This window comes from Notolepis coatsorum (genome assembly GCF_963971535.1).
Source record: "Notolepis coatsorum genome assembly, chromosome: 14".
Taxonomy (NCBI): Eukaryota; Metazoa; Chordata; class Actinopteri; order Aulopiformes; family Paralepididae; genus Notolepis; species Notolepis coatsorum.
Window position 1 is genome coordinate 61,184,026 of NC_140178.1, and position 12,214 is coordinate 61,196,239.

The window sequence follows — 12,214 nt, forward strand, 5'->3', positions numbered from 1 at the left end:
AGGTTTGGGAGGAAAGAGGGACATTGGAACATATGAGCCGCATTGAGGGGGACCTAGGAAATGGGGGTCTTTGATCAGAATGAAGGACAGAGCGCTTTTGACCAGGAGCACGACAGCAATAAAAACAGTAAGAAAGCTGGACAAATATGACGAGCGGATGGGGGTAAAGGTTTCAAACCCCCAAGCCGTCAGGAGGAGGCCTCTCACTAGGAGAGCAATTACTCCTCACCCACCAGCAGGGGACAGGGAGCACTTTATGTAAAGTTTATGTTTTTTATTTATGTTAATCATTATATGTATTCGGTGAAGAGAGCGGAGGCTACAACCGGAGGGGGGAATGAATGTGACATGGGGGGGACTGACAGACGAAAGAAGAAGAAAGATGACAATGGTTAAAGGTATAAAAATGATGTCGTTAAACGTCAATGGAATGAATAATGTGATAAAGAGGGGCAAAGTGATGTTGAAATGTAAAAAAAGTGAGATGGAAGTGATTTTTCTGCAGGAGACACATTTGGTAGCACAGGATCATGAGAAACTGAAGAGGTTCGGATATGAAAATGCATACTATAGTTCCTTTAAATGGAACCTGAGGAGAGGAGTAATCACGTTAATCAAAAACAGTCAAATTTGAATTGATCAAGGAAGTAAGAGACAAGGAGGGAAGGTTTGTTCTGGTGAAGGGAAAAATGGAGGGCCAAATGGTTACGTTAGTAAATGTTTATGCACCCCCAGAGAGTGAGAGGGATTTATATGAGACCATCTTTGATATGATAGTGATGGAACTAGAAGGGATATTGATATGCGCGGGAGATTTTAATGTAGTACTGAATCACGACCTAGACACCACGAGTACTAGAAAAGGACGGGCACCAATCAGTAGATATATGAATATTCAGATGACGGAAATGGGAATTACAGATGTTTGGAGGGCGATGCACGCCATGGACAGGGAATACACACATTACTCACACCCGCACGTGACATATGCGAGAATAGACTACTTTTTGATGACGACGGGGGACAGTTACAGGGTACGGGAGAGCAGAATAGGAGTAGCGGACATATCGGATCACAGTGCCATATATCTGACAGTAGATCTAGAAGGGAGACGGAGGAACACGATCTGGAGACTAAATGTAGGAATATTAAATAACAAGGGGGTGGTGAGTCAGATCAAGGAGGAGATAGCCAGGTATAAGGAAGAAAATGACAACGGGGCGGTAGATCCGAACATTCTATGGGACACACTGAAGGTGGTGATAAGGGGGAAATTGATGGAGAAGACAGCAATGCTGAAGAAGGCCAGAACGGAGACATATCACAATCTGATAGGGAAGCTGAAGAAGCTAGAAGGGAGACACCAGATATCAAAAGAACAGGAAACGCTCGGAGAAATCAAAGAAGTAAAGGCCAGGATAAATAGGGAATTATTGACGGAAATAGAAAAGAAAGCGAGGTTCATGAAACAAACGTACTATGAAGGGGGACCAAAAGCGACCAGACTGTTGGCTAGGAGAATTAGGACGCAACAGAAGTTGAACACGATACACACAATAAGGGATATTAAAGACTAATGAAATATTGAGAGACCCAGCTGAAATAGAGAGGACATTTAGAGAATACTATGAGAAACTATACACACAGCCAAAAGCAGCGGGAGAAGAGGAAATAGAAGCATATCTGGAGAAGCTAGAGTTACCATCGATAGTGAAAGAACAGAATGAAGAATTAAATAAAATAATTACGGAACGAGAACTGGAAGAGGCAATTAGTAGAGCTAAAAACAACAAATCTCCGGGGAGCGACGGATTCCCATCGGAATTCTACAAGACATTTAGAACGGAATTAGCACCCATGTTAGGGGCGGCGTTCAGACACACGATGGAAGAGGGCAAAATGCCCCCCTCGTGGAAGGAAGCCATAATCACCACGATACCGAAGGAAGGGAAGGATAGAGAATTATGTAGTAGTTTCAGACCTGTGTCCATACTCAACGTGGATTACAAGATGTATACATCGATAATATCAAAGAGATTTGAGACGTTTATGCCAGACATTATAGATGAAGATCAAACTGGATTTATTAAAGGGAGACAGACACAGGACAACGTGAGAAAGACATTACACATAGTAGAGGAGATACAAAAACAAGGTGGTAGCGCGGTACTGATTAGCCTAGATGCAGAAAAAGCATTCGACAGTGTGAGCTGGACATTTTTATATAAAACATTGATGAGGTTCGGACTGAACGGGAGGGCGATGAAGATGATCAAGGCGCTATATCAAGAACCGACGGCGAGGGTTAAGGTGAATGGCAGCTTGACGGATAGAATCAGATTAGAGAGGGCTACCAGACAGGGATGTTGTCTCTCACCGACGCTCTTCGCCGTTTTCATAGAACCACTGGCACAACTGATCAGACAGACCGAGGACATTAAGGGAGTAAGGATAAAGGGAACGGAATATAAACTAGGCCTATTTGCGGACGACGTGATAGTATACATGAGGCAACCAGACAAGAGCACTGATGGATCTACTGAAGGAATATGGCCACTACTCAGGATACAAACTAAACGTGACAAAGACACAGACCTTAGCATGGAACTATACCCCAACAACGGAAATTAGGGAACAGTACGGGATAAGATGGGACATGGACAAGATTAAATACTTAGGGGTGAACATCACGAGAGGGGTGGAGAAACTGTTTGAGGCGAACTATACACAGATAAATCAGAACATCAAGAGAGACTTAGAGAGATGGACAGTAATGCCCTTGGACTTCAATTCAAGAATAGAGGTCATTAAAATGAACATCAAGGTTACTGTACCTATTCCAGTCACTACTGATACAAATACCACAGAATCAATTCAGGGAGTGGGACAGACTGATATCGAGGTTCATATGGGCGGGGAGAAGACCACGGGTCAGATATAAAACACTACAACTACCAAAGGAAGAGGGAGGGATGGCAGTACCCAGCCTACAAGATTATTACTATGCAGCACAACTGAGAGCAGTGACGTGCTGGTGTAACGACAGATATGAGGTAAGATGGAAAGACATTGAAAAAGAAGGGGAGGGATACAAGGTACAAGCTCTGGTGGGAGATAGGGAACTATTTAAAGAAAAAGAGGGACTATTAGATCCAATCACCAAATGCACCTTGACCATAATGGAACAGAGTAGTAAAAACACACAAATTGGAGAAGCAGTCAGGGGTTCTGAGATGGGTAGCACATGACAAGAGATTCAAACCAGGGAGGTTAGACCATGGATTCAGAAGGTGGGAGAGGGGGGGGGGGGGCAACAGCGATATGCAAAATGATAGAGAAGGGGGAAATGCAGACACTACAAAAATTAAAGGAGAAATTTGGACTAGAAAACAGGGACCACTTCAGATATTTACAGGTTAGAGACTACTACAACAAAGAAATAAGGGGGGCCAAAGACGAAGAACAGAATGGAATAATAAAGATGATAGTATGGGCATACGAAGGGGGGCAAGGAAGAGTAATATCAGCAATATACCGGGCTATAATGAACAGCAAGGGACACACGACCGATTACATAAGGGAGAAATGGCAGAGAGAGCTAGAGATAGAAATAACAGGGAAGGAATGGGGGAACATATGCAAGGTGCAACATTCAACAACAGGATCGAGGATATGGAAAGAGTTTGGATGGAAAAACATAATCAGATTCTTTATAACCCCAGAGCTGAAGGGAAAATATACACCAACACAAAGAGCATGCTGGAGGATGTGTGGGAAGGAGGGGGCAAATCACACGCACATATTCTGGGGATGTCAGAAGCTGAAGGGGTATTGGGAGGAGATAGGAGAGGCAATGATCAGAATATTAGGATACGGATTACCACAAACAGGACTGGTGCTTTACTTAGGAGACCTGACACACGAGGGAATACAAGGGGGGGACAAATATTTAATAAAGATAATGTTGATAGCGGCCAGAAAAGCTGTGGTACAAGGAAGACCCACCGACAATAGCACAATGGGTAGGAATGGTGGAAGAGATACAGGATATGGAGAGGATAACACACATGCTGAGGTTACAGGAAGAGAAATTTGGAGAAAGATGGGGTAAGTGGGAGGATTACAAGGGGAACGAAAACGACATCACAGAGGAAGAACCAAATACACCACAAGAGGGCAAAGGGTAAAGGAGGAAAGAGGTTCAAAGAGGGTCTCTGAACCCATGTCACACATTTAATGTTTTGTAATTTCATTTTGGTTTAAGGTATGACAACTGTTTTATGTTTTTTATTTGCTTAAGTCAGTATTTTTTATTTTTCGTCTTTTGGGTATTACATTTTTTTTTATTTATTATTTATGTCTGATTAACACTTTGACTGCCGGGACCCGTCTTTAGACGTCTTTCCTGGCCATGCTAAAGTTGCCAGGGGACGCTGTACAGCGTCCTTATATCAATATTTCAAAAATCTGCGATCGGATTCATAATCCCCCTCCGCTGGCCTGAGATCCACCAGCAGGACCCACTGAGCTCTCTGGCGGTTCAGGAGCGCCATCTGGTGGCCGATCGGCGCAACCGCTTAACAGGAAGCGCAGTAGAGGTTTTGCTGGTCGGCCCTATTACTTCCGGGCACTCGGTATAGGTTCCGGCACTCTAGCTCGTCACACTACATAGCGATCGATTGCCAATAACTCGATAAACAACATGATTTGGACGTATATACCATTATACAAGCTGGAGATGGACCGGGTAATAATATATCCCATAATGATAAAATTTCTACTCGACGATGATCGCCCAACGGCGCGCGGAGACTGGGGTGAGTTTCAGCGTGTAACGTTACCATCTTCGATACTAACTGCTTTTATCAACATTTGACCCACATTAGATGATTGGTATAACGCTGCCCACGGAATTATAAACGCCCCCTCGCCCATCCGGTCAACATCAGATGACGTGTAGTAACTTCTAGAAGTACGTCTAGTTGGAATTTTTTATATCGCGCTGATTGCCATCAAACTGTATTTCATCATCAATATAATGCATTTGGGGCTATATATCACGTTCTGGAGAAAGCTGCAGAAAGAGATGAAAACATACTTATACATTAGACCATACTTTACTATGAATATGTGAATGAAAAAGTTTAACGTTGCTACACAATGAACAATACATATAGGACTTTGAATGGGCCCTAATAATGGCAATGTAGCAATATAATTTAAAAAGTTATAGCCCTGCAAAGAAGGGGACTTTCTCCATAGACAAATAGCGCTGGCAATCTATGGTATATCATTAATTTAACCCAAGGCAACCAAAGTGTTAATAGTGTTGTTGATGTTATTGTATATGTCGTGTTGTTTGTCTATAAATGTTTAATAAAAAATTTAAGTTTAAAAAAAAAGAACAATTCTTGAATGTTTCTTGGAAGTGCATGACTTTTTGCTTTATATATTAATTGTGCCGTTTTTAAATTCCACAAGATCATTTAACTTTAATGTTTTTTACTTTAAAAATAATATGTTTGTGTGATCACGATAACCTGCAATGTGAACTATCCTTATGGCCCTTTTTTGGAGTATAAAAAGTGGTTGTAGTGTAGACTTATAATTGTTTCCCCAGACTTCAGCACAGTAATTTAAATATGGTAAAACTAGTTAACAGTAGAGAATGTAGAGTGATTTTCAGACACTCTTTCAATTTCCACCCCATCTATTTTTATCTGTACACATTTATATCTTTCCTACAATTTCTAAACAGCATTATTTTGGTGTTAGATAAATTAAATGACAATTTGTTGAAATCAAACCATATTTTAAGTTTAAACATTTCCTGCGTAATGTCCTCCTGCAGTTTATTTAAATTATCCCCAGAACAGAAAACAAAACAAATAAGTAACTTGGACACTTTACATATGTCGTTGATATACAGCTGGGGTAGGCAACCCTAGGCACGCGTGCATGCACGCAGGGGCATTTTCTGGCACAGGGGGCAGCATTCAAAAAAATAAAAAGAATAAAAATAAAAATATAATTTTTTTAATTTCTTTTGCTTTGAAATATTATAGTGAAATATTTTGCACTGTTGTCGCATTTATCTTGTTGAAATCCTCCCACAGGTTCTTTTTTGTAAGTCGAGTATATCAAGGAGGCTTTTCTCTGTAGCTCAGATGTTTTGTTTGAAGGCTTGCCAAACAAAGAGACAATCAAATCAAGGATAAAAGATATCCCCATGTCAGCTTGAAGTGTCGAGCGACGCATCAACGAAATGTCAGAAAATATCAGAGAACAGCAAACAGCTGGATTAAAAGATGCTCCGGTGTGCAGCTTAAAGTGACCAACTACAGCCCCCAGATAACGGAGCTCAGTAAAGCAAAACTGTTTGTCTGCATTGCACCCCCGCCCCAACTCAGATTTAGGGTTGATACAACCATCATAATAATATTGTTAATAATAACAATAACAATAATGATGTAATAATGTAAAAATTATCATTAACCTGTTAAGCCTTAAGGTCCCCCTATAGGGGGACCCTGCTTTTCTTTATCATAAATCGATCAATAGAGACCGTATTAGATCCCCAATTATCATATCATGGGGTATCATTGGAAAGCCACACTCATTGGCTACAACCCTGTGCAAAGACTTTCGAGATCGCCAAATGATTGACGGAGCTAGAGCCCCGGGAGTCGGGGTGGTAATGTGTACTTTTGCGTACTTTGGGGCACGCCTCACATATCGGCATGTAACTCGAGAACCGCTGAACGGATTTTGTCACCTGGAAGGGCAATCGACAGGCAACAAATATCTATATATTGTATTAAAAGAAATGCACACCCGAGCCACTAGAGGTCGGCAAAGAATCGTCCACATGTGGGCCCTTGGATGTTAAGAGGTCAATGTTTTTAAATATTTTTTTGTAGCCAAGAGTAAAGACCATAACCCTATCAAAAACAGTAGTCAAAGTGTCTATTTTAATTTTTACCGATGTTTTATACGATTTATCGGAAATAAAAATTTATCGGAAAATGCTAATTATCGTAAAAACCGCAAGAAATGACTAAATCCAGATTCAACCCGGCCATTGGAAAGAGGCGCATTTTCCATATCCATAGATGTATGATTTGGCCATAATAAGGTCAAGTTCAAGGTCAAATATGAATTTATAATTAAAGTCGATTATCATTAATTACTGTATCTACAAAGGGCGGCTACGTGGCGTAGTGGGCAAGGCGCTCGCCACGAATGACAGACGCTGGGCTTGCCTGTTCGAGCCCAGCGCTCCACATTGCTTTCAGTTTAGCTGGTCGTTCATACTAATACACATTGGCCGTATTAGGGGGTGGGAAACTGATGGGTGGGGATCGGGCGTTGTGGACAGCGACTCCTACAGGTCGGTTGGTGCGCCTGCGCAGTAGAATCAGGAAGTGTCGGGGGCAGCGTGAGCCTCCCACGCGTTACTCCTCGCCACTGAGAGATCGAGCTGCGCAGGTGAAAAGATGCGACTGCTGTTACCTCAAGTACCGGAGGGGACTTGTGCTATGTATGACTTAGTCCACATTGCAGCCGGCTTGTGGGAGGCAAGAAACAGCGTCCGTGACAGGGGAGGGTTGAATTGGATGCTACGAAATTGGGATGGGAGAAAATATAGAAAATGGGAGAAAAAGTGGATACAAAAAAAAATTACTGTATCTACAAATCCTTCTGTTTAATCATCTTCCCGCGGTTCATTTGCTTAGATTTTTTTACACATGATCTCAATAAGGTGGTGAATGAGCTCAGTGAGCATTTTCTCCTACCCGTATACATTTTTTATCATCATCATCAAAATCATAATTAATCATAATTAATTTATTCATTACAATTGAATAATTACTAGTAACAGACACAATATTTCTGACACTGGAAATACATACCCCCAGAAATACATAGATACCAAGAACATGCAAATTGACCTTGCAGAAGTGGAGCAATCTTCCATTTACTTAGGCATGTACCTTTAGGTGAAAACGGTCTACAGATTAACAGGTTAAAAATACCTGATTATGAGAAATGTTTTTTACGATGCATGGAATATTGTTGATATGGCACACTAGTTACAACTATATTTCAAACAGGCACTTCATGTCAAAAAGGTTGCTGACCCCTGATATACAGTATAAATAATTTTGGCCCCAAAACTGACCCCTGGGGGACACCACAAGCAATGTCCAAACACATTGAAGAGCAATCACCCAGTTTCACATACTGTTTGTTGTCTCTTATTTAAAAAACTTTTGATCCAGTCTAGTACTACCCCCCTGATGCCATACTTTTCCAAATTTTTAAATTAATATATCAGATATAATAGATCAATAAATACTCCAATTGCATTTTGTTTTTTGTCTGGCATTTGTGATTTCCTCTATTGTTTCTATTATTGCCAGTGACGTTGATCTGTTTGCTCTGAACCCATATTGGCTATCAGAGAGTAGTTGATGCTTATCTAAGAAAGCATCTAACCTTTTTTCAAGTACTTTGGAGAATTGTGGGAGTAAAGAGACAGGCCTATAGTTTGTGAAGTGGTGTTTGCTCCCAGTTTTATACAGTGGTATGACTTTAGCTGTTTTTATTTAATCTGGAAATTAACCAGTTTGAAATGATAAATTGCAGATGGTCAATGGTTTTGAAATCCCATCAATGACCTTTTTCACTAATGTCATATCAATGTCATCACAATCAGTGGACTTTTTGTTCTTACATTTATTTACAATGTCCAAAAATTCTTTTCCATCCACTGCTTTTAAAAACATTGAACTGGGGGTGCCCAAGTGGCGAACCATGTAACGCGCTGCGTGCGTCGTGACGCGGCCGTCCCGGGTTCGATTCCCGGACCCGGCGTCCTTTGCCGAATGTCTTCCCCCCGCTCTGTTCAAGTTCAAGTTCAAGTTTCTTTATTAGTTGTCATACAGAAGTACAGAATACTTTTATATAAAATGCTTCTTTCTGTTTTGCTCCAGAGATTGTGCTAGATAAAAATAGATAAGTATAAAATAAGTATAGTAAGTATAAAATAGAAGGCAAGTACGTAGACAAAAGTATATACATATATACAATGTACAATGCAGAGTAGAAAAGTAACTGAGTTACAATACAATATATACTATACAGTACAATGCAGAAATGGGATGAGGTACAATTTAGGTACAATTTACAGTAAGGTGTAATGAGGTATGGGTTGTAGTGCAAATTCTTTGCCAATAAATATAAAGTGTGTTTAGGTGTTCTAAAGTGGGTGCTGCAGTGAGTTGTTTGTTTAAAGTGAGTGTGTGCGTGTGGATGTGTGTGCTGTGAGTGCATTTGATGGTTGTTACACAATACACATAGACTGCCGGTAGTAAAAACAAAAAAAAATCTACCAAAAACAAATAAAAAAAAATAAGAAAAAAAGAAACATTGAACTGGGATTTCTCTCCAACAATCCATAAACAATTTTACCAGCTGTCCCAGGATCAGGAATTATTTTTGCAAGATCGGGTCCAACACTTACAAAGAATTTATTAAAGCTGTTGGCCACATCTTCTATATTATAATTATCTTTGTCATCATCAATGAAATATTTTGGATAATTATTAGCTGTGGTACTGTTTCTTATAATACTGTTCAATAACTTCCATATTCCCTTAATATTGTTTTTATTATCATCTAGTATTTTCTTATCTTTTTTATTTGCCCTATTTATAATGAAATGAGTTAACTTATTTTTATATGTTTTATATTTATTGTCCGCTTCTTGACTAACTTGACATCTCCTTTCAATGAACAGAAGGCCACTCCCCCTCAGCATAATTATTAAGAGTTGGCTGTGCTCAGAGAGGGTGCAGCACTAAAACACTTAGATACACGTGAAGCTGAAAAAAACGACAACCGTTACACAACATTAACATAAATGGTAAATGGCTGATTTTTTATATAGTGCTTTTATTCAAAGCGCTTTACAATTTGTTACTCACATTTTACCCATTCACTCACACATTCACACACCGACGGCGGAGGCAACCATGCAAGGTGCCAACCTGCTCATCGGGAGCAATTAGGGGTTAAGTGTCTTGCTCAAGGACACATCGACACGATGCCCGGGAGGAGCGGGAATCGAACCGGGAACCTCCGGATTGCCAGACGACTGATCTACCTCCTGAGCCACTGTCGCCCCACGATAAGCTTTTTTATGACTGAATTAACATCATTGTACTGGTTATTTCAAATGGGTGACATTCGCCTTTAACTCAATCAGCACCAGAGGTCGCTGTTTACCGTGTGGTAAGAAGGCCACCGCTTTAAAGAATAGGAAATTGGAATACATGGCGGTGTTTGCAGGGCTCAAACTATATTAAATATCATAGCTATGGATATAATACTATTGCCCATTTGACATTGAGTATCTATCGTTAAATTTGTGAAAAAATAAATAAGTTTCATCCATACATTCCCGTTCATACCGTGGTGAATATGAGTATAGTTTTAGAGTAATCCTGTCTAATCCCAGAAAACGCCGCTATGCAGCGTTTAGTGCATTTCACTAAATGTCGTTTTTCTATGGTTTGATTGTCACCAACGGAATACATTACACACATACGTTCGGATCGTGGGGAAGGTAGTGGTTGGTACATTGGAGGTGGTTGGGTGGGGTGGGGGAAACTGTACAACTGTACAAGCAAAACTGTACATTGGAATATCGACAACCTTACTTGGTCCCAAGAAGAGGGTCTCGTGTATTATTGGGTTAGGACATTTACTGTACATTTACAGGGGCCAGTTTCAAATTGCAGTCTCCCGTAGGTGCTCTTTGAGAGTGGTTTTGAAAGTGGGTAGTGATTCACATTCCTTTACAGCTTTGGGTAGGGCGTTCCACATTGATGTGGCATAATTGCGAAACGTGTTTAGTCCCTTGTTTGAGCCGAATCTGGGTTTAACATGATTTGTGGAGCTCCCTCTGGTGTTGTGGTCGTGGTATTCACTGACCTTTGGGAAGTATTTTGACATGTAAATGGGTACCTTAGTCATATAGTGTATCTTGTAGACCAGGCCCATTGCAAGTTGCTGTACTCTGTCGTCTACTCTAAGCCATCCTAGGTAGTCAAAGTGGGCAGGGGTGAGGTGGGTTCTAGGAGTAAGGTCAAGTAGTAGTCTGACCACTTTGTTTTGTGATGTTTGTAATCTTGTTTTTAGCGCCTTTGAGGTGCTTTGGTACCATGCGGTGCAAGCATAGTCGTAGTACCCTTGCAGGAGTGCTCCTGCCAGAGTCTTCAGGATATTCTTGTTAACCAAAGAGGAGATCAGGTACAAGAATCTAGTTCGTTGGTTGACTTTTTTGATTACATTGGATGCCATTTTGTCACAGGAAAGATTTGCCTCTAGGATGGAACCTTGTTATGTAATTTCATCTTTCCTTGTGATAATATTGTCACCCACTGTAACTGAGAAGCCGTCGGTCTTGCTGAGTTTGTTATTTGATCCGAAGAGAATGGACTCTGTTTTACCCAGGTGTAATGATAGTTTGTTATCAGCGAGCCAGGTGCAGATTCTGCCGAGTTCTGAGCTGAGGGTTTTTTCAACGTGTAACTTGTTCTTGTCAGAGACCAGCAGGGCTGAGTCGTCCGAGAACAAGAACAAGTTGCAGTCACAAGCTGACGACATGTAATTTGCATAAATTAGGAACAGTAGCGGTCCTAGTATGCTTCCTTGTGGAACACCACAGCTCACTGTGAGGGGGGGGGGGGGATAGGGTACCGTTTACCTCCACCATCTGTTCTCTCCCCTCAAGGTAGGATTGCATCCAGCTCACTGATAGACTATCAAAACCAATTACTTTTAGCTTGTCAATCAGAATGGAGTGATTGACAGTGTCGAAGGCCTTTTGTAGGTCCAGCATGACCATGCCGCAGTATCTGCCCACGTCCACCTCTTGTTTGATGTGGTCGTTCAAATAGAGAAGGCATGTGTCAGTGGAGTGGGATGTTCTGAAGCCAGATTGGAATTCGTAGATTTGATTTTTTCCCGCTAGGTACTTTTCGACCTGTTCGTAGACAATTTTTTCCATGACTTTCGAGATGGAGGTAAGAATAGAAACAGGGCGGTAGTTGCCTGGGTCTAATTTGCTGCCCTTTTTGTTCAGGGGGGTCACTCTCGCAATTTTGAAGTCCTTGGGGACGTGTCCCTGTTTTATGGAGAGGTTTAT

At 41.1% G+C, this 12,214-nt stretch overlaps 1 protein-coding gene across 1 annotated transcript in view; it reads left to right on the top strand.

The window, feature by feature from the left end:
• Positions 1-12,214, top strand: part of lin7b (lin-7 homolog B (C. elegans)) — a 77,205-nt gene that overhangs the window by 45,330 nt on the left and 19,661 nt on the right. The window lies entirely within an intron of this gene.